Here is a 27,307-nt window from a genome sequence, read left to right as displayed (position 1 = left end):
TGTTCTTAACTTGTTCTTCGTTTATTTTTTTTTTAGGCTTCATCTTAGAGGACTCAATGCAGTGGGTCTCATGACAGGTTGGGGTATCCGCTTTCATTGAAACATCACAGATGGCAGCACAGGACTTTGATCAGATGGAGGTGGCACAGAATGCCACTGTCGAAGAACCATAAAAGAAAATAGAAAAAGGAAAGAATAATAAAGATTACAGGTTCATTAAACAGTATGATCTTTCTGTGCATATCTAGTTGATTGAGGGTAGGACTAAAGTGTAGTTACGAAAAGGTCAAATTATTATTATTTTTTTTAATGATCCACAGTGTTAGCCTATCTGTTGGTAAAGTATTCCACATTTTTGGTGCATAATGACAAAAAGCTACCCAAGCATTTCTGTTATGCTTGAATCTTGGAAAAACAAGCAGAGCACTATTGGAAGATCCGTGGTTATGACTTGGAATGTAAGGGTCCAGGCACTACAAAACACAGGAAGGAGCTGAAGTTATTTAAGGCTTTATGTACCATTTGCATTTTCAAGTCAGTTCTAAAAGACACAGATAACCAATGTAAAGATGCTAGAACTAGTGAAAAGTGCTCAGATTTTATTTGTTAAGATTCTTGTTGCTGCATTCTGGACTAACTGCAACCAGTTGATTTCTTTCTTAAGTAGACCAGTTAGGAGTGTGTTGCAGTAATCTAGCGACTACAAACAAAACAAAAGGTGATCACAGGCATGAAGCTTGTCTTTGGCCGATGATGTTTAACTGTTTTATTGCAGCTTCTTGCCAAAGGAGAACTCCAGAAGCGCACTTTTGCATGTGTTTAAGAAACTCGATTTCTGTTACTCCCCTTATCCCACTTTTGTGTGTGCATGTAAATGCACTGATTGAAATTTTAGTTTTTAGGATTTTTACTTTAAGGCCATGGCACATGATTTTCAGTTGTAACTTTCATTTACATAATCTTAGCCACTCTGAGACAATCGGTGTGATCTTGTGAAACCAGTCACGTAATGTGACATGCTCTTTTGATCAACTGATGAGCCTTCAGCAACCACAGCCTGCAAACTGTGACCTTCAGAAAGAGTTCAATTAAAATGGGCAGGGTAGGGGTTGCGTCTTCATTTGTGGGTGTAGAACTCAAAGCGTGAGGACATGATTACCTTTCTCAGATTCTATCTGCATCACTCTTTAGATGGCTCAAGTTTCTAGTCTTGACCCTGGCTTTGTCCTTTCTTACAGCATGGTTCTGACAAGCCCTCTAATTGGACATCTTCCATAAACCCATTGGCTCAACGCCGCTCGGCTGATCCTTTGAGACTCCGAGGGGGATTACATACCAAGAGGGTAAAAGCTCGAGGTACGGCAGGGATTTTTACCGGTATCCCCTGGAGAAGCTGGATTGTTACTTATTGTCTGTCGTGCTCAGGGTCACAAATTGCACTTATGAATTGTTTTATGTGGCTAATGAGAGGGCAACAAAGTGCAAAGTGGGAAATGTGATCTGCAATAAATCAGCTGGGGTTTTTTCTCTGGTTTGTGTTTGTTGTCCACTTTTCTATTTTTGTGAAATGTGAATTCTTGTTTTTCACAGTTATTACTGTTCGTTTCATTTTTGATTTTGTAATTGTGTACAGTCCCTATAAATGTTCTTGTATTCCTTGTTAATTTATGGTGGAGCCCCAGTAGGCAGTGCCACCTTGACATCACTGCTACTGGGTTCCCTCTCTAGCTTTTAAGGGTTAATTTGTGGGTGTAGCCACAGTAATCGAGGTCACCTTGACATCACTGCCACAGGGCTGTCCCCTCTGGCTATTAAGGGTTCATTTGTGGTTAGAGCCCCAGGTGGTGAAGTCCACCTGACATCATTGCTACTTGAATGCATTTGTCATTCCAACGCATGGCACATCTCAAACATTAACACTGCTTTTATGATTTCATTCCCAATGACGTATAACAGAGGCATATGCATTGCATGGTGTGCTGCAATTTTTAGCGCTGTGGTCTGTGTTGATTACTCAGGTTTCAACTCATCTTAGACTGGTAGCACAGCTAGTAATGTAAATATTAGGGTATCTGCTGCAGGAGGAGATTGCCATTTGCTCCGTCCCTTCAGGGATTTCAAGTCTGAGAGGTTGCACCTCTATAGCAAGAGCAAGTGCAGTAGAAGTAAGACATCATTGCAGTGCCTAACAAAGCTCTTTTGGAGTCCTAGGCGGGGTGGACAGATATTGTCCAAAGCGGGTAGTCAGTATTATTAGACTTTGATGACCTGTAGTAGTTGGGGGGTTTGTTCCCCCCTCAATGTCAAAAGCGCAAGCCCTTTCAGTAGCAGAAATGGCATCCTTTTGTGTATATATCATGGGCTAAAAGGAGCTTGTGCCCCCGGTATATTTTTAATAAACAGCACCCAGTGGAGTAACGGTGCCCTCTTACTATCCTCAGAGTTTGACGATCGGGGTGGATTTGGGGGTGGTCCTCCTTGATGTCTGGAACCCCACCCCCCACAAATATAACAGTGTCATAGGCGGCCATCTATGTTGTCCAACTGATTGACTGGCTCTGCATCATTGGTTCGCAAGTGGCACATAACCAAAAGGAGAATAAGCCTTCATGTGTCTCTGGGACGCCCGTGCATGGTTTGTGCCAAAGATAGTGAGCCCCTAGTGTGGAGTACTGGGGAGTGACTGGCAGTGAAGGAAATCACTCATACAGTACTTACGTGAATAGGGAGTGTGTGTTAATTTTAAGGTGCCAGAGTAGACCAGTCTAGTAACAAGCATGGGGAGACCCGCTCATCCCTCAGTAATACACTTGGAAAGAGCCTAAATCTGGACAGGGAGAACATAGAAGCTCAACTTGGAGTGTGACCCAGCTGTTGTTTGAATTTGTTTCTCTGGAGCTGTGAGGCAACATCTTGAGCGTCAGCACTGCCCCGATTTTTCTTCTGATTGCACCATATAATTGCGATTCTCTAAGGAGCTGTGCTAGTGCTGCTGTATGCTTACTTCATTGTGGTTTGTTTTTCCTGCAGAGTTGAAATTAGGGTGAACACTGCAGTGTCTCAAGTTTTGTATGCTGAGGAAGACGAGGCAAACATAAGGATTACCAAATTCTCTAATGAGGCCCTTTCTAACCTTCTGCTCGTACTCCTGTTTGCACCCTCATGGCCCGCGCGGATTGTGATGTCTTGTTACTAATTACGTATTCTTCATGCTTGCCAATTTCACATTCTGTATCATTGGCATAATGGTCTTGAGATCAACATGGCCAGCCGAGTGTCCATTTTTTTCAGCTCCCCCCATAATGCCCTCACTATTTTTTTCATTTCCATTCTTATTTTCTCTGTTTCAAGTGTGAGGTTGTCAGCAGGTGGTGGCTGAAAAGGGCGAGTGGATTTTTTTTTCTTCACTCTGTCACTTTCAGGCTTTGAGGTCCTAATTATTAGTCCACGTTTTCTTTGTGGCTTCATTTTTTTTTCCATAAGAAATGACAGAAGGCCTTCAGAATATGCGAGGAGTTCAAGAGTACCGAGTAGTCGTCGACATCCTCCTAACTATGTGTTGTGTCTTCTCTTCACTCTCAATTAAACACCATTGTTATTCCCAACACATCTCAGGCAGCAAACTAAACTTCGCTTCCCTGCTGACATTACAAGTGAGTTGGAATCCAAGTGTCATCAGGGTCACAGTGAGAATTTGGAGCAGCACCTGAAAGGATTGCCTGGGATGCCTAAATATATTGGTGACCTTGGAGCTGGAGGATAGGAAGCTATAGGTATGTGATGTGACGGGGAGCATCTCTGTGGGACACACTAACCCAGAATGAAATACCAAAAATGAGCTCTACATAAAAAACAGGGAGGGCTGAATGTAGGGAGTACACGAGAGGAGAGATGAGTTTAGGGAGAGCATACCATTTCAATATGATAGTTGATTGAAGGCAGAGTGCAAAGTATCAACAGGAACAGTGAGTATAGGTAGAGCACAAGGTACCGATCTGAGACATGAGTGTAGGGAGAGCTCAGTGCAACAGCAGTAGGGATGAGTATAAGGGGAGTAGAATGCATCAGCAGAAGGGTTGAATATAGGGAGAGCACACAGTACCAACATGGTAGCTTATTAAAGGGAGAGCCCAAAGTATCAACACGAGGAATGAGTACAGGGAGAGCACAAATTACAAATATGAGAAAGGAGTGTATTGAGAGCACACAATTTTAATATGATAGTTGAATAAAATGAGGGCAAAACATATCAAAGAAGACACAAGTATAGAAAGAGCACAAAGTACCAATTAATGACAGAATTGTAGGGGAGAGCACATTGTGCCAGCAAGAAGGAGTATAGCAAGAGCACACCGTGTCAACAAGACAAAATATGGCAGAGAGTGCACAATGCATCAGCAGGAAAGACGAGTATAGAGAAAATACAAAGTATGAAAGTGAGATATGACTAAAAGTAGTGTGCAATTCATTATCAGGAAGGATGAGCTTAGGGAAAGCACCCATTATCTATGGGGGAATGAGTACAGTGAGAACAAATGGTATCAGGATGACAATTGGTTAAAGGAAAATCATAATGCATCAGCTGGAGGGATGAGTGGTGGGAGGATACAAGGTATCAATATAAGACATGACTACAGGATGAACATCATGCATCAGCAGGAGGGATGAGTATAAGGAAAGTACACAGTGTCAACAGTAGGAATGAGTATAGAGAGAATACAAGGTATCAGTATGAGATTTGAGTAAAGGGAGAACACAATATATCAACAGGAGGAATGAGTGTAGGAAGAAAACCAAAGGTATCAACATTAAACATGATCATACTGTGGCCATAATGCATCAGCAGGGGGAGAAGTATAGGGAGGAAATAAGGTATCAGTATGAGAGATGACTAAAAGGAGAGCATGATGCATCAGCGGGATGGATGAGTATAGGGAGAGCACACAATATTATCAGAATGAATGAGTATAGGGAGGATGCACAAGGTATTAAAATGAGGGATGACTTAAAGGAGAACATAGTGCAGCAGCACAAGGGATGTGTATAATGAGAACACACCCTATCAACAGAAGGAATGAGTGTAGGGAGGTAGATAGAAGTATCAACATTAAGTTGACTAAAGGGAGAGCACAATGCATTAGCAGTAGGGATGAGTAAAGAGAGAGCACACAGTGTTAACAGATGGAATGAGCGACAAGATGTCAATATGAGAGATGATTGAATGTATAGTATTGGGAGAGTCTATTGACCACAATTGGGGGGGAAAAAAAGGAGCGCCTCTGTGTCATTTGGCATTCTCAACAATCTAATTCGAGGCATGGCTGATGTAATTCTCCTCCCTTCATGCTAGAGGAGCTCTGCCTGCTTGTCCACATAATCCTTAACGGCACTTGAAGATGCTTTGATGAATTCCTCTGTTTGTGGTAAGACTGGATGGAAGTAAAGGTTTGCAAATAAAAGGCAATCCTAGACAGAGAGCAGCCCACCATTAGAGGTCCCTAGGGTTGAATGGGGTGCATTCATTGGGGGTACAGTAAGAAGGAGATGGGGAATGAAGTGTTACTTCATGAGGAAAAATTGAATTTAGATGATTTTAATGTAAGGCTGTAACTTAAGAAAAAGTAAACAAAGTGAAGGAGGTCCAGAGACTTTCAGAAGGCACTGTGCATTGTGTACGAAAGGCTAATATTTCATAAGTAGGCTTTCTATGTGAGTGTAAAGATTATTAAGTACACACACCATGGTGATGCTCTGAATATCGTCAGTCTTCACTGCTGTCTTCTTTTGGGTTAGCTGGTGGCTGCATGTGGTGGGTTGATGTGTTCCCTACAGCTTAGCTGTTAGCTAAACAATCAAGCCTGATGGACTGAATGTTCTCTCACTTGTCGGATTTCTTTATTTTCTTGTATTCTATGATGGCATCCCTTCCTGGGTTCTTGCCTTATGCGTGATGCTGCTGGAATCGGCTACAGCTCCTAGCTAAGCTGTGTCTTTGAGATTGATAGATGCTCTTCACTTTATGTGCAAATGGGCACAATTTGGTAAAGTAAAGACCAGTTAAGTTGTCTGTCACTCATGACTTGGCACCACATCTTGTTTTCTTGTCGAAAGCTAAAGTCTGGAATTAAGAGCTCTGCTCTCACGGAGAAATTCAGAATGCCTTTGAACCATAAATATCATCTCTTAACATTCACCCATGGGGCACTGCAATTGGACATACTGTTTTTTAAAAAAATAGACATTTTTGGAAACACTGCAGCCCAGTGGAGTCGCAATGCACAGGCGTTTACTAGATGATGTAGCCCAGTGGGGCTTTGTGAGTCACGCTGCATTTGAAAGAACTTTCTGAGGTATGGAATCCCCCCTTGTAAAAGCGCTCCCAGCGTGCAACAAGCTTTAGATGGATTGTGCTGTCCTCCATGTAAGATCCTGTAATGCCCGCTGCTTGCTATACCAGCACGGGGAAAACTTATTGGATTGCTTTCATAAGGAAAAAGAGAGCTAATAGCTGCCAATAGAATTTGAGATTTATTCTCCCGAGCAGAAATGACTTTGTATTTACTGAAAAAGCTGAGGCCTGAGTGATTTATCGAATGTCTCTCTTCAGCGGCTACAATTGCAGAGATAAACATAATATATTCCTCTACTCCTACACAGAGCAATCACTTTTTTAACATTACAAAATGTTGGAATCCAAAGACGGCAGTGATGCTCAAGAAATAGAATACCACCGCTGCCACCACCGACACAAACCCCCGAACCCCCCCCCCGCACTATTGTGTGGTTGTCAGCCAACAAACCCGATAACAAAGATGTGAGGAAAATCATTTCAAACACACAGGAAAACAATGTTGTGGTATATCATTCGGGGCTTTATAAGAAAGAAATCAAGTTTTCAGAGTGACACCATAAAAAAATAGATTGCCAGCGGTGTTGGTTCACCCCTTGGTTCATGCCTATGGAGGCCCTTTTATTTCTTTATATGCTTTCTAAAAATCATGGTTGCAATTTCATTCATGTCCATTTGCAATAATATAATTCTATAATGGCGCAATCAACACTACATTAGGCTGTGATAGACCCAGATTGACTGACACCTCCACCAGAATGGAAGGTCTTATGTTACCCATCCAGGATGTTTCAGCATCACAGTCAGGAGGCCAGCATTATGGATAGACAATCAGGATGGTTGGTCATCCTGGTCAGGATGGATGCTCCTCCCAGACCTCAGGTGTGAATAATGGACTTATTCCTTGAGTGGAGATTTCCGTATTATGGTAGGTGGTAGGGCTCCTATGATGTACTGCCAGTTTGGACTTCTTCAGGAGTTCATGGGAACTGTAGTTTGGGAAGACTGCCCTGTTGTGTCCCACCAAAGGGTACTGCTGGGAGAGGACTACCTTTTTTCATGGCTATGATGCTCCCAGGTCCAGCATAAAAGGAGCTGATCTGCTTCATCCAGGCATGTTGGCATCAGGAGAGGAGAATAGCATTCGCCTGAGTGAGAGAGAGAGACAGATTGAGAGGAAAAGAAAGAAGTGGTATGATCTGAAGAAGCCTGTTTGAAGGTAATTGTTAAAACCCATTTGAGTCCAGGACTGTTGTTTAGTGCTCTGCTACACTCCCCTGGTGGACACAAGGATAAACATTTTGACCACAAAAGTCAGTTGCACAGGTGGCAGTCAATTATACAGGTGGCACTCAAGTGAACAATGAGGTGAAACTGTTTTATTTACTTAGTGACCACAAGGGGGGGGGCTCAGTTAAATAAGACGTAAAACTGTTTATTTAGTGTCCACAAGGGGGCTACTCCATTAAACAGTGAGGTGAAACTGTTTTGTTTATTTACCAACCCCCTTGTGACCACTAGGGAGCATAGCGAGGCCCAAATCCCAGACATAACTATCCAAACAACAGCCCTGCGCTCAATTGAGTAGGTGTTTTCAACAAATGTTGTACACAGAAAAGTACTCAGTCAGTTACATAGTTCTTCTGGACTGAGGCCCATTGTCTTAGGAAATTTCCCAGATCACATAGCTATTTAAAATGTTATTATCTGACCATTTTTCTTAATCCAGACCAGGGTCTTCTGGGGATTAAGGAGCCTAATCCAGCTATCATAGGGCGTAAGGCAGGAACAACCTCTGGGCAGATTACCAACCCATCTCAGGGTGAACACACATACACACACAACAGGACCAATTTAGCATTATCATTTCATCTAATCTGCATGTCATTCAGTAATGGGAGGAAACCAGAGAATCTGGAGAACATGCTAGTTAGAATATAATAAAGAAGCATTTTGAGATCCTAATGTTGTTGTTTATTTTATTTCTATTCAGATCAATAAATAAACAAATCTGATCTTTGATTCTGGTTCTTCTTTTGTTGGTAGATCTGGTGTGTCTCGGTTTTTACCTCAGGTAGTTTTTTTGAATTTGCATGTCTCCTTGTCCTTTTAGTAAAAAAAATATTGTTTCTTTGAGCCAGTAAAGTGGGCTGGCAATGCTTTAGTGTATGACAACCCTGCACTGCTGTGACATGAGAATGGACTTTAAAGTAACTGGTGTGATTTGCTTTCTTATTGTAGCGATTCAGCATGTATTAAGAAAAGCCTGTTCTAGTTGGAAAGATAAGATCTTGTTAACTTAAGCAGGCAAAGACAAACACAAGTTTCTAGAACTGTTCTAATGTGAAGCTGAGTTGGTAAATGTTTCAGGAACATAAGATAAGCTAAATAGGGTTGGTCAAAGGGCATGAGGCCTGAACAAGACAGGGAAGATGGTCCTTACACTCTGACATCCCACTGGCCCCAGAGGTGCATCAAGAAAGCACAAGACCAGTACAAATTCAGGCTAATAAAGAAGCCCAAGGGTGTCTATCAATACAGAGACCCATCATCTTACTAGAACAAAGAGTCACCTGGTTATCTAGGCATACTGGATGCTCTGCCTCTTAGCAAGAAAAGCAGCCACTCATTAAGATGGTATTTGATATGATTTATCACACTCAATACTTTGCTTCTGTTTTGGGCACATTTAGAAACCCTCGGGTAGAAAATTGTACTCTGTAATGCATAAATAAGAGTGTAAACCTTCCCATTTGCTTGTTCTGGTACTCCGTCCTGTCATCTGGGGTTATAGAAATAAGGTGGGGGGAATATATACAGGTGGGTATATTTAGCCAGAATAGCAGTCGACCCTGATGATGATCATAAGTGGTGATGCAGATTGCAGCATCATCTTTGTGACGGGTTGTTGAGTGTAAGCATTTAATGGCCACAGTGTAAAATAAAGAGCCTGAAAGTGAGACTTGGGTCATTCAGGGATCAATCCTTGATATGACGTGATATCATAAACGATGGAGCCACACATTGCCTTACAGTTCGAGCTTTAGAGTGAGGATTTTTAAAAATGATGACAATAAGCATGGTTGAGAATCTTGACTATGAGTGTTTTTTTTTAGCAGATCTTCCATGATATGACTCACCCTTTTGCTGTTAGGGACATTTGTTTTGAAACAACCATAATAAAGACAAAGCGTTCATTTCTTCACTCTCAACCCTAGAGGTGGGGTAACTCACTGAGGACCTCTGCCTACTTCTACCAATTCTTAATACAGCAAGCCATTCTGGAACGTGCTTTGTTTACCAATGAAAGAGCCCAAGTAATTTTAATTTTTTAATGAGCTACTAATGGGATTAAATTAATGAAGGGGGAGCAATCAGTAAAATCAGTTCATTCACGTTCCAGTAGAGAGATCTTAATCAGATGCCAGTCGAACTTCTCTGCCACTAGCCGATAGGTGATTATTGGGGAGTATAATAGCGGGCATCATCACCTTATTGATGGGCTCTATCTTTGATTCCTACATGTCTTTTCTGGTTTCCAATGTTCTGCTGTCCCTTAGTGGTGTTTATAAAGCAACTGCATTTTCTGCTCCAACATTTTTCTGCCTGAAGTATTTCTTTGCTGTCATTTCCCTCTATTTATGTTCACTGTGGCCATCAAAGACTCCAGCTTTACCTAAGAAGGCATAATGTAATGCTTCGGTCCCATTGTCCTCCTGTTGTTGGACTCCTCAGTGTTTGACTACAGGAAATAAAAGAATTTGTAGAACAGTTCACCTTTTCCTAAAGAAAAGAATAAATTGCTCCTCTAGCTAATAGATCATCTAGTTGGCCAGAGATATCCACCCTGTTACTTTGGAGCTCTGAGGCTACAAGGGCTGTTCTCCGAGGTGGTTGATATTTAGTGGTCAAATCCAAGTGGACATTCCAAGATGCGAGGATGAAAGATTTTTGGATCTGGTGACTCTCGGTTTTGACCTGGGTTTGATTTTGACTTTGAGTGTCTCCTGGTCCTTTTCATAAAAAAACTATATTGTCTGTCTTGGAGTCAATAAAGTGTGTGCCATTACTGCACTGCTGTGATATGAGGATGGACTTTCAAGTAACTGGTGTAATTTGCTTTCTCATTGTAGTGATTAAGCTTGTATTAAGAAAAACCTGTTCTACTCGGATAAGATCTTGTTGATCTAAGCATTCAAGGACAAATGCAAGCTTTTACTAGCCCAATTGATCTCGTGAAAAGCTGAGTTGATAGACATTTCAGGGACATAAGTCATGCTAAATAGGATCGATCAAAGAGCATGAGGCCTGCACATGACAGGGAAGCCAGCCTTACACTTTGATGTCCCAATGGCCCAAGAGGTGCACCAAGGAAACATAAGACCAGCTTATTCAGAGTAATAAAGATGCCCAAGGGTGTCTATGCAACTGAAGACCCATCATCCTACTAAGATGAAGAATCACCTTCTTATCTAGGCATACTGGATGCCCAGACTCCTAGACGAGACTCGCTGAGGGGTGGCACAGATGTCTACCCTGTAACACTGAAGCTTTGAGGCTACAAGGGCACTTCTCAGAGGTGGTCGGTCAGTAGTTGTGGAATCCATAATCAAGCAGCGAGGTTGAAAGATATTAAAGTTTTTCGACCACATGTAGAGTGGTGGCTCACCTGATGCAGTTGCCTGGCAGAGTACATACAGGTAGGACAGACTTTGTTTAGGACATCTTTTTATTGCATATTCACATCAACAGGACACAGACAAGGCATTTGCTCCTGGTTTGCCTCTAAACGGCTGTCACGTCAACATTGTCATACATGTGGGTTCCATATTAAGCATATGCACCATAACCCAATGGTAGTTCTGTCTGTTGTCCATTGCTGTAGGACTTTGGCAGTGAGGGTACGCAATTCTCAATCATATCTCTTCACTTCCTGTAACGTTGCAGCTCTGAGGCTATGAGGCCTGTTAATCGAGGTGATCAGTCAGTAGTGGATGAATCCATGAGTGTGTGGACTTGAAAGTGAGGATGAAATGTTTAGACGTTTTTCAATCACACCTCTTCACTTCCGGTTTTGAATCTAAATGGCAAGCTGTGTGCAAGACGACAAGAGGGATGGCAGGCAGTTGCACCACTTTTTATGTGGTTGAGTCAATTTTAATCAGGACCCCACCTCTGAGCTTGTAATCCTGGTAGGGCTACACATGGCAACACAACTCCTGACAGCATTGCTCAGGGGATCATTGATCATATTAAGGTGCTGACTCAGTGGAGGGTAGATAGTCCACACGTAAACTTTTCAACCAAATTCCTTTCCCCACCTTTTTGTTATAAGCCCATAAATTAGAGGGACACGGGATACAGAATTTTCTTTGATGGTCGCACTGTAAGATCTGCTCAATTTGTTTTAATTACGTTTGATGGCAGGCGCCTTTTGGCAGACACTGATGGAATGTGCGGAATTATTTTCCCAAAAACAACTTGTGTTCAGCACAAAATACAAAGAAACACCCGACTTCACATATTCATCTAATACTTTGACCAGATTCAGAAGCACATGACTGAAACTCTTTAGTCCAAAATGACTTTTATGATTAGAAGCAATGTCTCACATGTGATCGAATTTGACAGCGCAGTGAACTGGAAACTCTAGAATCTAAAAATTAACCTGCTGTTGATGCAAACCATTTATTTCGGGCAGATAATAACTTCTGGACATAGCCCAGGGCTGTAAATTTGTTGTTAATGCCAGCTGTCAGCCTGTGGACAACTTCCATATTTACCAGTATGTGTCATTATTAGGGGTAATGCTGGAAATGTGCTGCCACCTGATGTCTGGTCATTTTGTTTTATCTAAAATTAATTGTTGCAACATACTGCTGTGGGCCATTTTATGAGAAGTTTGGCTTTCTATCAGAATCACTCAAATTGCAAACTTTGAAGAAAGGGAAAAAAAGGCCTTAACTCAAGTGGACTGGAGGAGAACTGAGTCATTGCCCAGAAAGGGGTCTCTTTTTAAAAAAAAAAAAAAAAAAAGTTGGCACCACTTATAGCCACTTCTGAAAGAGGCAATCCATACTGGGAGGTAAAAATCTAAACTGTTTGTGCTTACCTTGTCTGTTATTCAATGGTGAATCACAGTAGAGATGTCAAGGCCTGGTGGTCTGCATAGCTCTGCTCATCATGCAGATGAGGGAAAAATATTACTGCAGATTGATAGAATGTGATATACTTTATAGCAGGAGTCTCCAACTCTGGTCCTGGAAGGCTACAGTGGCTGCAGGTTTTCAGTCTAACCCTTTTCTCAACTAGTGACCAATTTTTGCTGCTAATTAACTTCTTTTTTTCTTCATTTTTATTGACTTGCTATTCAATATTCAGACCCCTTAATTAGCAGCCAGGCATTCATGAAACAGAAAAGGAGCCAATGGATGACCAATTTACCAGTGTTCATTATATAACATTTGAAAATAAAGAAAGGTGAAGGTGTCATTAACTTTGGTCTGCTTGAGCCACCAAAACATTTTGACAGTTGTCTTGGAAAACAGAAAATCCAAAAGTTTTAAAAATATCTGATGTGGCAGAATGAGAGCACCAACAAGCCATGGATTTAAATAACAGGTTTAATTAACAGCAGTAATATGCTTCTAAGTAAGAAACTTGTTGGAGTGAAATTGTTTGGAGTTTGAAACCCCGACCTAGCTAGTTATCTGTTGGCTTGCTTCACATCTTGTTTCTGTCTGGGTGCAATTTAAGGAAAAAATGAAGCAATTTAGACAACCAAGTCTTACAAAGCAAGACAATTAAAATGAAGGCAAAATAAGTTAAATAGCAGCAAGAATGTGACCCTAATTAGTTAGAATGAAAACCTACAGTCACAGTAGAGCTTCAGAACTGGAGTTGGAGACTGCTGTGATAGATAGAACATAAAAAAGAAAAGGCACTATATAATAGATAGAAAGAAAAGGCACTATATGATTGATAGTTAGAAAGAAATTACAATATATAATAGATAGACACTAAAGGCATTATATGATTAATAGATAGGAAAGGCATTATTGTGATAAATAGATATATAGATACACTCAGGTCCATAAATATTTGGACAGTGACACAATTTCATAACCTTGGCTCTGTACACCACCAAAATGAATTTGAAGCAAAGCAATCAAGATGTGATTGAAGTATAGACTTTCGGCTTTTTATGCAAGCGGTTTACCAAAAATATCATATGAGCTGTTTAGAAAAAAAGAGAGACATTTTTATACACAATCTCTCTATTTTCAGGGGCTCAAAAGTATTTGGACAATTTAACATAACCATGAATATAATGATAATTTTCGATATTTTGTTGAAAATCCTTTCCAGACAATGACTGCCTGAAGTCTGAACCCAAGGCCATCTCAAAGTGCTTAGTGATTCTTTGCCAGGTCTGTCTTCAGGTGCTGATTGTTTGTTGAACTTTCTGCCTTCAGTTTTGTTTTCAGTTAGTAAAATGCATGCCCAGTTGAGCTGAGGTCAGGTGCATAGGCAAAACAACATTCTGTACATTTAACATACGCCATAACATAATCAAAACTAGACCGACAGTACAATATATAATATATATACAAGACAAAAGATGCACTATACTACAAAGCTTGAACAATGTTCAGTATCCATATTAAAGTGCAAAGTGACAGAACATAATTGGGGGGAATGCTACAGGGATATGGTACTGGGTGACATGTAGAAGTTCATAAGTGTGACAGGTTGGGGAAAGAGGCTGTTATAGAACCTTAATGATAAAGGGACAGAATCCATCCAGTATTAAAGAAACACTTCACCCAAAAATAATATTTTCATAAGTTCCTTACCTCATGCAGATTGTGGTGATGGCAGAGAAAAAAATTTACTCTTATGCTTATAGTACAGAATGGAAAGGAAAAAAGCTTGTAAAGTAATAGAACTCATATGATGCCTGATGCTGTACAATGGTAAATGAAGTGAAAAATGTCCAAGAAAAAAAAGTCACATTAGTCATGTCGCAAAATGCATGCCAGTCCCATTGGTTTCCTTTGTTCACATAAAGTGCCCTCCATAATGTTTGGGACAAAGACACTTTTTTCCTTGATTTAGCCTCTCTGCTCCACAGTTTAAAATTACAAATCAAACACTTCAGACATTGAGATTAAAGTGCAAATTGCAGACTTTCATTTAAAGGGATTTGCACACACTTTCTCTACATGGTCACCCCATATCACGACACCATAATGTTTGGCACACAATAATGGCAGGTCTGTTAAACCCGTTGTCATATTTAAGATGCATGCAATGACTGCTTAAAGTCTACAATTCATACTGTGGGCATCAGCAGGTGCGGCCATCCTCAGCTCCTGCTTGTTTCACTGGCTTGTCCCTTTAACTTTTCTCTTCAACATATGTAAGGCCTGCTCAATTGGATTTCAATCGGGTGACTGGCCTGGTCATTCCAGTATTTTCCATTGTTTTCACTTTGATAAACTCCAGTGTTGCCGCAGCACTATGTTTGGATCATTATCTTGTTGTAGGATGAAGTGCCGTCCAGTGAGCTTGTAGGCATTTACTGGAACTTGAGTAGATCAGATATTTCTGCACACATCAGAATTCATCGTGCAACTGCTGTCAGCAGTTCCATCATCAATGAAAAGAAGTGTGCCAGGACCTGTGGCATCCATACATAATACCCCCACGACAATGGTTAACAGAGGAGGTGGCCTGCTTTGGATCTTCAGCAGCTCCTTGGCATCTCCACTCTCTGCTCTTTTCTTGCCATCACACAAAGATGCAGGTTCATCTTTGTCTCATCTCTCCACAAGACCTGTTTTCTATAATTTCTGTAGGCTCTTTTAAGTCCTTTTTTGCGAACTTTAATCTGGCCATCCTGTTTTTGTGGTTTGCATCTTGCAGTGTGACCTCTGTATTTGTGTTCAGGATGACTTCTGCTGACAGTCATCTCTGACACATCCATGTCGGAGTCCTGAAGACTGTTTCTGATCAGTCAGACAGGCGATTGGGGTTTTTCCTTTACAAATCGTGAGGATTCTTCTGCCATCAGCAGTCCCTTTGCGATTACTGAGCTCACCAATGTGTTCTTTCTTTTTCATGATATTCCAGACAGTTGGTTGAGATCATCCTAACATTTTCTGATGTCTCCAATGGCTTCATTCTTGTTTTTATACCTCATAATGGCTTCTTTGACTTTCTTTGACCGAGCTCTTGACCTCCTGCTGAACAGTGGCAAGTACTGACCCCAAAGGGTAGAAGCAAGCTGAGGTATCTTATAAAGCAATGAAGCTCACCTGAGGAACCTCAAACACCTGTGACACCAACTGTATCAAACATTATGGTGCCCTGAAATGGGGGAGACTCTGTGACCAAAATGTATGCAAATACCCTTAAATGAAAGTCTACCATGTGCACTTTAATCACCTTGGAATTGTTTGGTTTATAATTTAAAACTGTAGAGCAGAGGGACAAAACAAGGAAAAATGGGTCATTGTCTCTAACATTATGGAGGGCACCAATGTCCAAATCTTTGGTTTGCAATTGGTGCAGAGTTTTCTTACATCGTTGTTGCTTACATTGAGTTATGGGTCTTTGTCCACTGATCAAGTATTTAGATGGTTCATCGAAGATGAAATCCCTAGTTGTCACTTTGTCCGTGATTGATTAACTTTTATCACATAAGACCCAGAAACTGCTTCAATTGACACTTGCACTGAAATTAAGAGTGTTTTGCAGCTGCTTTTTAAGCAAATGACTTGTGCAAAGCAGTCTGTGCCAACGTACCCACTGTTTCAATAGTGTAACCCTGAATTGAATTTGGCCATTTTGAACACATACTCACCTTTCTTTGCCCTCATAATGGTGATGCCGGCGATTCTGTTAGGTTGCAGAGTTCCTGCCATTCTTTTCACGTTCTGACACTTGTATTTCAGTATCTTTTGCAGTGTCATATCTGAGGTGGCCGTCACCAAGTATCGCAGTTCATTAAAACCTGGCTAGATAAATGGTTCATGCAGACATGATTGACTATAATATATTTGGCCTAATAAAATAAAGAATTGATGCTACCATAATTTGACATGGGCCAAGTCTTTATCAGTGGATTATTTATTGGACTCTTGTCACTACCGCGTGGTACTTTCAGCTCCCGCTGTATTTTTCCAAACTGTAATGTAATCCAGGAATAGTTAATGGTCTCTCTTTTTTTTTTTTTTTTTTTTTTTGGTCCTAAAATCTTTTCACCTCTAAGGACCAGTGATGCACAATATTCGCATTTCAGCAGAATTTGATTAGTAAGATGGTGTTGCTTACCATTTAATTTAAGCAATGACAATAAAGAATGACACCTATTTTTAGTCTCTTAGAAGAAATCTAGGTGACAAATATTGTGAGTGATGATATTAAAAAAGAAAAAACAAAAGGACAGCAAATGTAGACTTAGACTGCCACAAGTGTGTGGTTTGTGCTCGTGGCGAGGTATCCTGCAATTCCCAGTGTGAGTTGTGTGTGCTATGATTAGTCTAATGAGTGATTAATTAACAAGCTCGCCGGTGGTTAGAATGGAAATGAGGTGACCTCAATGAATAATGTGCGGGTGAGAGTCTCGCCGGCAGGATGTGATGAAGGAGCACTCCTAATGAGATTAACCGCTTGCATCCCGCCACCCCAACCTGATGTCCTGTGCCTGGCAGCCTGCTGAGGGTCCGGATGGGCACCTTTGAGATCATTTGTATTGTTGGGAATTGGGACAAACCAACGGGCTTCAAATTGCACGAACTGTAACAAATGTGACTCGTCAGTGAGGACTGTAATTACGGTGCGTTTATTCCTAGAATAACAAGATGTTTCATTTGTGGCTTCTATCGATAACTCATTTATCTCCTACATCCTATTTATGAAGAGCCCTCTGATCTAAAATGAAGAGAAATGTAGAAAAGTGACTTGGCGATGATAAAAGTCCAGAACACCCCAAGGCAAGTCTGCCTCTTTGACGAACACGACAACACTTCTAAACAGGGATGTGTGGTAACACCTGGCCAATTATTAATATTGTGAGCTCATTCAGTTGAGCAGAATTGTTCTATCCATTCAGTTGCTCAACTATGATAAAGTAGTGGTGCCAGGATTTCATTACAAGTATGGGACTACATTTGTCATGAGAAGTTCTGATGTTATTTTTCATTATTGTTTGTTATTTCTCTGGTCTTCTGAAATCTCTTTCTCTGTGTGCCAAATAATCGAGACCTGAGCTCTACAAGTCCTCTGTAATCATAATATAAAAATGAAATTCCGCAAAATTGGAAAATGAAAACAGTATATAGAGCAAAATGTCCATAAAATCAGAACATTTAAACCATATATACAGAAAATGCTGTTAACATTTCGATAAACAATGAACCTTTGAGGGATCTGAAATCTAAAGGCAGAGTGCGGTCTGTCAGTAGTGATATCATGGTTGGCACACCTCTTGGGGGTTCCACCTACAAAATGCAACCATGATACACAATAGAATAGTAATTCAAAAACAACAAAAATAAAGAAAATATACTTAAGCCAGGAAATAAACCCGTATTAACACGTAGCCAGTCTGCAGTAAATTTTGGGACAGCCCACATACCTACTGTTTGGGCCTTCCTAAATGAACCCCTGGTGGCTATAGACGTCTTGGCATGCATCTCCTAGAGCCGCAGCAACTCATAACAGGTGTAAAAGTTCATCACAAAACACATCAAAGTGTTGGGGTACCAAGATTAGTGATGAGTGTCCTGCACTGAGTTTGCTTTGCCTCAAGTTCACCGAAATTGTGTAAATGTACGGGAAGTTTGCCAAACTTTGCAAAATGCAATAACGTCAATAAGGAAAGAGAAAATGAACTAGTTTTGAGTAGATTATAATGGTGTCTATATACAGTATAAGAGACAAGACAAGATAAAAATTGGGGGCACATCAAAGGGGCAGATTAAAGGTGAACCCCATCAAGTAACCGCCTGTATTCCAGTTTTGTTGAGGACTAAGGATAATCCCGAATGGAGGAGGTGGGACTTCTGGTTTGAGCACGCAAATGACGTTAACAGTCTTCCAGTCTAGAGCTGTGGGTCTGTGGGTGAAAGTGAGGAAGAGGTAAATGACAGTGCCCCCAAGTCTCTCCGGAGGAGAAATACCAGTGTTTTTGACAGCCTTGAAGATGCTCCTTAAGTGAACAGGATTGACATAGGGCTCAAGGCTTGAGCTGTACAGTGTTGGGTCTGTGGTGCCGAATGGTAGTTTGGAGAAGTTCTTCAAAGTTAGCTTAGAGTCCCCAGAATAAATAGTAAGCGCATCTACCAAACCCGTATTCTGTTCAGGATATTACTAACAATCATCTCGTCCTCAGCAGAGTCCTAAAATTAGAGAATAAAGTTGGTGCTTTGCAGCATTAACTGTGTCATTTTTGCTATATGGCTGTCCACTTCTTAGTTTGGCACTGGTCCATTCACTGAATGTAAAGGGTGTTTTCTCAAAATACATAGAACTAGAGCTTTTCAAACTGGTTAAGAACATCTGAGATAAAAGAAAATATTCTGTGATGGTGGCTAAATGGATTAAAAACACAGGCAGCTTCCAAGCATTGACCCTGTAATGGACATAACAAATCTTTAGTTTGAACATCAGCTTCTCTCACAAAGCTGTGATGCTGTCAGTTTTCAAGCTGCAATTGAGGACTTTGGGCAAAGTATTGTGGGCATTATAAACCTCACTTCTCGGTGAACAGTCACTTAGAGTCACACTTGAGTGAGCTTGGGCCTGCTCGATGTGCAGTTAAGCTGTGATTGGTGATGACATGTTCTGATACTGTCTGACATTTGCATTTACTGCTTCAAAAGAACTCCATTTGGACTTTGGAGGTCAATGGCCTTGTTCCACGTGTGCAGGTGTTGCAGTGTCTTCTCTCAGCAAAGGTCAGGGACAGCAAGCTGACCTTGCCCTTACATCTTTAGGATGAAGCTAATTTACTGTGGCACAGGCAGCAAGTGTCTGGACCTTCCTGCATGGCATGATGGCATCAGCAGAGAGAAGGCTATGGAAACTGAAGTTTTAACTCACTCTTTCAAGACCCGATGCCAACCCCCAGGACATCAGGGGGTACCTAAATAAGGTTCAATGATGACTGCTTTTACTTACAAGGAATACCAGACCAAAACCCTCTCCTGCAAACCTCTGGTAAACCCACTTGGCTGCAACCCACTTAACTGTTCTGCTCTGATGTCCCTGCCTCTTGTTTTGGGGGTGCTTTATACAAAAAGATCAACCATCCTGTGGTGGACCTTGACATTTCACATTGGCATGCTTTCTTCTGCACTTGCCTTTTCTGGACTTACTAGACTCTGCCCTGTGCCTCCTGTGTCATCCTCTTTAGTTTGGGAAAAAAATGACTGTTAGGGCCCAGGATACAAAACAGAAAATAGCTGGCATTTCACTGTGACAACAAATAAGGTCCATAGCTCTGTCCTCTTTGATCGTCAGGTCAGAATGTGATGCCATCTTACAGGAGGGGTTTCTTTTTATATCATAAGGACTTGATTGTGCGGAGCCTTCTTGGGGCTTTGTGGGCGTGGCTAGGCATCCTCCTTGGGCGCTATTGGATACTGCAGGGAAAGGAAAAGATATTGTTACAGTCAACCCAGAGTGTTATTGCTTACCTCCCAAGAGTCAGAAAGGTGGTCTCCAAGTGAAGAACAGATGCAGATCTTCTGGAAGAATAATGATGTCACTTCCGTTCAGGTCCTAGAAGCCTTTTCCCCCTTCTACCTCACGCCATATTTAGGAATCAAAAAGACCAGAAGTTGGAATTCACACTTGAACCCGTGTCTTAAAAAGGCACTTCTCGAACTTTAGGAACAATAACTTTCTTAGTTATTTGATCCTCAGTCAGATTGATCTTATGTGTAGTTTAGCAAGTTGCTGTTGGTCCAGCTGAAGCCGAGGTCAAATGAACATGGACTATCTGCTGTGTGATTGTGCCATAGTGAGCTTTCTTTGAGCAGAGGGAGTGAAATCTGCTGAAATTCACAAGAAATGGTGTTGGCTCAGTATGGATGTGACAACAGCAGAACTCGGCGAAAAGTTTATGAATTGGTGGAAAGGTTAAAAGCAAGAAGAACATGTGTATCCAACAAATCTTGATCTAGTTGAGCATCAACATCATGCACACCAACTGCACACTTGATATGGTGAATGCCTTCATCACAGAAAATCGACAGATTACGTTGTCCACTATGGCTGCACATTTGGATATACACTATAGATCTGGATGTCATAGTGCAAGAAGACTTGGAGAACCATAAAGTTTGAGCAAGATGGGTACCCAAAAAGCTTACTAAACTACACAAGCCCATATCTCATTGTTCCAAAAATATTTTGTAAAGAAAAATGTGACATCCCTGTGTTTAGTGAAGTCAGTAACCCAAAAATGAAGTCCTCAAACACACCTGGAATGTTTGACAGACGGACTCTTTCTAACTTCTTTCATTCTGCTAAACCTTTCATGTCATCTCCATCTCAGTAACTTTGTCACATTCACATTCCTGGTCATCTCTTCAGTAACCACCGCATCCCCCGCCCCCAACCACCATTGCCTCCCCACCATGCTGGCTCTCACTCCCCGCGCTTCTCCAGCCTGTCAGTCTGCCCTGCTGTGCTGACAGATTGTGACAGCTCCGTCTGCTCATCCGGTGAAGGCTTGCGATCACAGCTGCTGCTGCAGTCTTGAGGAAAAAATAAAAAAGCTTTTAAATATTCCAGCTCGGCCATTTGTAGCGTCCGTGAAGAGCAGGAGTCAAGAGGAAGCAGCTCATTTGGAAGGAAATCCAGCCAGCACTTTGGAATTCAATACACTCTGTAATACACTGGCATCCCATCCTCGACTGGTTCCTGCCTTGTATCCAATGCTTGAAAAAGTGGTGGATGTGCATATGGCCTGCTTTTAGAAGATCCACAGATGTGAAAGAAAAGGGCTAATTAACCTGAAGCAAACAGAAGATGAAATGAGAGTCTGCTACATGGGTAATGAGCTCAGTCTATAGACAATGCTGATTTTCATTTTCTTCATTTAGACCCCCTTGTTGACAAGAGGTCCATCTGTCCATCCATTTTATAGCAGTTGGGTATGCCAGCTGAAGTTGTTGGTCTGGTCACCAGACCATTTCAATTTACACAATTGAAAATCACAGGATATGTCTAATTTAGCAACTGCATGTCACCCTTCCAGCACCTTCTGTTTTCCTAACAGTCAAGAGCCTGCTGCCTGACAGAGCTGGTGCTGTGTGAAGGGTTAGCAGGTACAGCGACTTCAGCCACAATCTCTGCCCTTTTCTTTTTTCCATTCTGATAAACACAACATCAGACAGACAAGCTTGTCTTCTGTTTGTGAGGTCCAAAACACCTGCGTTCCTTAATCCTCGTCACTGCATTCACTGAATTTTACTTTGTGGTATGCGTGCGTCGATCATCAGCTCTCATGCACACAAGTCTGCCCGGACAACTAAAGGCTTCACCTGTTTGATTTTATCAGAGCGACTTGAGGACTAGTTGGACTGAGTCAGTAAGCGTGTCAGACTAGACGACTAGTCTGTCATGGGAGTGTGCTGCTGGCATATTAGATAAATGAAGGCTATTACTGAAGATCAGTGGAAAAGTCGCATGGGACCTGGTCTTTATAGAAGCATGCAATAGTTCCAACAGTTTTGGGCCCTTCAACTAAAGTATCAACCTCCCCCTTTACTTTTATCTAAAGTATATTTAAGGAATTCATTACAAGAAAGGATTCAAGATCAGGTTTAAGGGTAAAAATGTGTTTACTAAAACACAATACAAAAGTTATCAACATCCAGTTCTTAATCTAATAATCAAAATCAGAAACAATAGCAGAACTAGAAGCCTGCCAGTCAATTCCAAATCATATCAAATAAAATGTAATTTGTCACACAATTGTATGTGCAGTGCAAATTGTAGTCAAATGCTTAGTTGCAGAAGCTCAAGAAAGAAATATAAAAAAGAACAATAAAGAAAACCAAAGACACAAAGAAACTTCTAGCTTGGATATTAAGAGAGCTGCCGCTGTCATTAATGGGCTTGTAGGTGGCATTGAGATGGTGAAACCTGCTTAGTCATGCCATATCTTTAAGACATAGACATTTGAATAGGGCAGGCTTATTGTGTCCACAAGTGGAACATTTTATTTAGTCCCTTAAATAGGGATGGGGCATAAATACAGCAGCAGTGTTGAGCCCCTTCTGCCTTGGGCTCAATATACACGTAATACAGGCAAGAGCTAACATCCTAATAAATATAGCAAGCCATGTTCATTAATAAATAATCGAAGGTTAACCAAGAAAACACAACTAGATTTATCAAATAATATCTAAAAGACAAAAAAAGAAAACTGTGTCCACGAGGGTTTCCTCCCACAGTGCAGATTAGCTGGACTGGCGATGCTAAATTGGTACTAGTGTGTGTCTGTGCTTTCACCCCACGATGGAGTGGCGCTCCATCCAGGGATTGTTTCTGCCTTGCCCCTTATCCCAGCTTCCCCGTGGTCCAACTCGGGACAAAGAAGATTTTAAAGATGGATGGAATAAAGGAAATACTTACTCCATATCTACAGCAGGGTATTTTGCACACTGGGGAATGTCCGTGTTTGACTAATAATGTTTGTGGGTCACGGCACCAGAGAGTGCCCACATGTCGGTCACATGCACAAGTAAGAATTTTACCGCATGTGATTATAAATTTGAACTTGACTTTGAAGACACAATCCCTCATAAAATGTGTTAGATTTTTATTTTTTTTCTCTCTCTCTTTTTTAAGACCGCCTGGTCTCCAAGTTTAAGCTATCCCGGTACAGTCAGTCTGGAGACTCAGAGCAGCAGAGGAGGCAATGGGGATTCACATCAGAGGTTAATCCATGCAAAGCTGCTATTAAATATACATCACATTATTTGCATAACTGTTTTATCCATAATTTATCTAGGATTATTATTTGATATGAAAGCAAGCCGCCTGTACACTGTGCCAGTGAAAAATGGCAAGAAGTAAGAATTTCTTTTTCTTTTTCCTGAACTGAATAGAATCAGAAAAATACTGCATATAACATTATTTTTCATTCTAGTTTTTATTAGATTTACAAATAAAGTCAAAACACAAGTTTCATAAAAAACATGCAAAAGGGATTGTCACTTCACTGCGTGACAGGGTTGTGCTGGCAGCATCTTGCAAGAAGTATAAGTGAGTGTCCTTTCTTCCAGGGTTGGTTTGTGCAAGAGTTGTGAAGGATGGCAGGTATCTGGAAGTCACTTCTTGTTGTAACAAAGCGGTAGTCACCTGTCTAGTATCCATGGATTAACTCAAGGGTCAAGTTCATTTGTGCAGACTCACTGCCTAAAACTGATGGAATGGTGTCTAGCACTGCTGGATCCAGTGTGCAAATTCCAGTTATGTCACTTTCAGTGTGGCATTCTCCCAATGTCGGCAGTGGTGTGTCTCTAGATACATTCCCCAGAAGTGCTACATTAATTGCTTATTGTAAACGAACCTCACGTGTTTGTGTGTGTGAGTGAACTTGCAATTTACTCATGTCCCAGTCAGAACTGGTTCCCTCCTTATACCCTCATGACCCTTAACTGGGTTAAATATATTTGAGAATGGAATATGAGGTAATGTTAAATACTGAAAGCAGCGCAGATCTGATTGAGTAAATTAGGGGACTGTTTATCTCTCCCTCTCCCAAGCAGGTCCTCTCCTTCCTAAATCTCCTCCTTCTTTAATTCATCACTCCCTCTATTGAGAATGTTCACTCCTTCATAAAGCTCTTCCCTATTTAATAAAGCACCACCCTACCTCCCAAAGCCCTTCTCTCTCTAATGAACTCCTCCTTTGTTCAGGCCCTCCCATACTCATAAAGCTTCACTCTTTTTAATAAAGCACCTTCCTGACCTGTGCAGCTTCATCTCTCTTTAATAAACCCATCCTCTTCTGAACAGGTTGTCCCACTCTCATAAAGCCCCACCTTCTTTAATAAAGCATTTCGCTTTCCTGAGCAGCTCCCTTCCTCCTTCACTTCTAAAGCTCCTCCTCCTTCAATAAATCACTCTCTCTCTTGAGCAGGTTCCCCCTCAATTAATCTCCTTCTTTAATAAAACACCTTCCTCCCTCTTTAATAAATGCCTCCTTTTTGAGCAGCTCCTCTTTCCTTCCCTTTTAAAGTTCCCCCTCTTTAAAACACCCCTTCATCTATTGAGTATGTTGTCCTCCTCAGGGATTGCCTCCCTCTTTAATAAAGCACCTCCCTCCTTCCTAAAGCTCATCCCTCTTTAATAAACTCCACCTCTCTCTTGAGCAGTTTTTCTTCCTTTTTAAAGCTCCATGTTCTTGATCAGGTTCTCCCTTCTCTGTGATCTCCTCTCCTTTTAATTAAAGCAGCACCTTTACCTGAGCAGCTCCCTTCCTCTTTCACTTCTAAAGCTCCTCTCTATTTAATAAATTCCCTCCCTCTTGGGCAGATCCTCCCCCTCTCATAAAGCCGTTTCCTCTTTAATAAACTCTTCCCTGTCCTGATCAGTTATTAAAGCTCCATCCTTTATTTATTAACCCCTTCCTTTTTGCAGCTCCTCCCTTTCTACATTGTCTTGACCTTACCATATATTGTTTGAGCTTCCTTAGTCTATGACAAGAGTCATTGGTGGGTGGAGGGATGTTGGAATGTTTCCCTGCAACAGTGAGCATGAAATAGAATGCAGCCCCGAAAAGACTGGCATATGATTACAGGGCACTTTATATATATATATATATATAAACAGTATGTACACACACACACACACACAAACAAACATTCACTCACTCACACTCATTCTGGGCCAAGCAACCTAACTTGCATGTCTTGAAGAATGTTAAGAGGATACACGAGTACCCTGATAAAACACACAGGGACATGTTCAGTCCACATAGACTAAGTTGGGAAATAAGCCCAGTCTCCTGGAGCTTTGAATCAACAGTAGTGTAGTTCCCATTGCACCATAATAACACCCTTTTTTGTAAGAAAAAAATATATAATGTACAAATTAGTATTTACTTTTTTGGTTGACACATGTTTTTCCAATTGGAGCACAATCAGGTGAAGCAACTTGCTCGTGGTTACGTAGTGGTCATGCCACACTGCCGGACACGTGTGTGTCTGTGTGTGTAACATGTAAAAAACATAATTTTTGGGTATTTCTTTAAGGCTCTTTATAATAGACATATATTTGTCTGTTTATCTATGCATATAACACCATGAAGACAATGATCAGGAGGTGTGGGGTTTGAACCTAAGATACTAGCTTCATGAAGCAGCAGTGCTAACCACTGAGCCATCCAGTTGCACATCTCGATTATTCCATTATTTAAAATTGCCTTTCTCCTCAGAAGTCTCTCACAGAATGTGCTAATTGAGATCTGAATAGAAAATCCATCCTTTGTGACCACATCATACTGTAACACTGAAGTTATTTAGCATTTTCAATTTGTCCCATCTGTCTTTTTCAACATTATACATCAAGCTATGTGATAAAGAGGGAACCTACAAATGGTAGCACAACACACTTTGTTTACATACTATATGCTTGGCTAACTCTTTAATCCAAGACAGTTTACAACATCTTTTAGTTTTTTAAGTTGGAGCACTGGTAAGTGAAATGACTTGTTGATGGTCACACTTTTTCAGTAGTGGGATTTGAACCCACTTCCTCCAGGTTTGTAGTCCAAAGCCTTAACTGCTACGCCTCACTATATATTGATTTTCGGAATGCTGTTGCAGGCAGTATTACAGTCATATTTGTTTTTTCTTTTATTTCCACAGTTGTGCATAGACAAGATTACATACATGATGGGGACTGAACCAGTGCCCATGTATGTAATTTAGTACTGCTGCCTGTAGAGGGAGACACTGCCTAACTAATATGTCCTGAATTTGCGATCATCAAAAATGTGCTGCAGATTCTTTTCTTCCCTGCATGTGATTCATGTGTTTAATTTGTTCTATGTGTAAAAAAAAATATATATATATATATATAATGTTATATTTTTTATTTTTGAAAAGGTTTTGCTCTCTGTAAATCTAGTAAATAAAACATGCGCCTGGGTATACACGATCCGGGTTGTTCCGTCTCTTCTTGACAGTTGACTCATGCAGCCTGACATTGATTGTCACAAGAGATGCCTTTGGATCTTTTGATGTTAACCTGGGGTTTTTGAAAACATCTTTGAACATCCTACACAAGTAGGTGTGTGGGCTGACTTTGGTGGGACAGCCTGCTCTTGGTATACTGCCAGTGATCCTGAATTTTCTTGCTGTGGAGATGATTTGTCAAAGTGAGGAATGTTTTATTTTGACAGATCTTGAAATTAACCCTTATCATATCTGCCTTGAAGCTCTCTTGGTGTCGACTTAATGTGTTCCACCTGCACCTCTCATCTTCGCCTTCTGAGCTGGGTCATGGGGAAGCTGGAGCCTATCCCAGTAAGCAACAGGCACCAGACAGGAACAATCCCTGGACACTGGTCCTTTGAAATTAGAATTGGTTAAAGACATGATGAAGCCCAAGTTACACATGAATTACGGTAATTTATTGTTCCTGAAAAACCCCACGGAAACAGAAACTGGCAATACTGTAGCATAGATCCCAAGGGAGAAAAATGGGGTTAGATTCCAGCAAACCCACTTTTGCTACCTGTTAACATAAACACTAATAAAACACTATTGATGAATTCTACGTGAGTGTTTCATTATGTCAGACTGGTTCCCTTTTCCTTCCTTTTCCTTCCTTCCTTTGTGCCAAATACTATCCAATAATCTGATTCCCAAATAGTCTGAATTTAGAATAAGAGGTTTCAAGAAACCAATGTATGGATGGATAGACT

At 41.0% G+C, this 27,307-nt stretch overlaps 1 protein-coding gene across 1 annotated transcript in view; it reads left to right on the top strand.

Moving 5' to 3' along the window:
* Positions 1–1,265: 1,265 nt before the first annotated feature.
* Positions 1,266–27,307, top strand: part of rbfox3a (RNA binding fox-1 homolog 3a) — a 976,802-nt gene continuing 950,760 nt past the window's right edge. The window contains exon 1 of the mRNA XM_039740613.1: positions 1,266–1,356. The gene's annotated coding sequence lies outside the window, so the exon portion shown is untranslated. The remainder of the gene's footprint in view (positions 1,357–27,307) is intronic.

Source organism: Polypterus senegalus, chromosome 17 (genome assembly GCF_016835505.1).
Source record: "Polypterus senegalus isolate Bchr_013 chromosome 17, ASM1683550v1, whole genome shotgun sequence".
Taxonomy (NCBI): Eukaryota; Metazoa; Chordata; class Cladistia; order Polypteriformes; family Polypteridae; genus Polypterus; species Polypterus senegalus.
The sequence above is the reverse complement of the archived record's forward strand: the minus strand, read 5'-3'. Positions and strand labels throughout refer to the sequence as shown.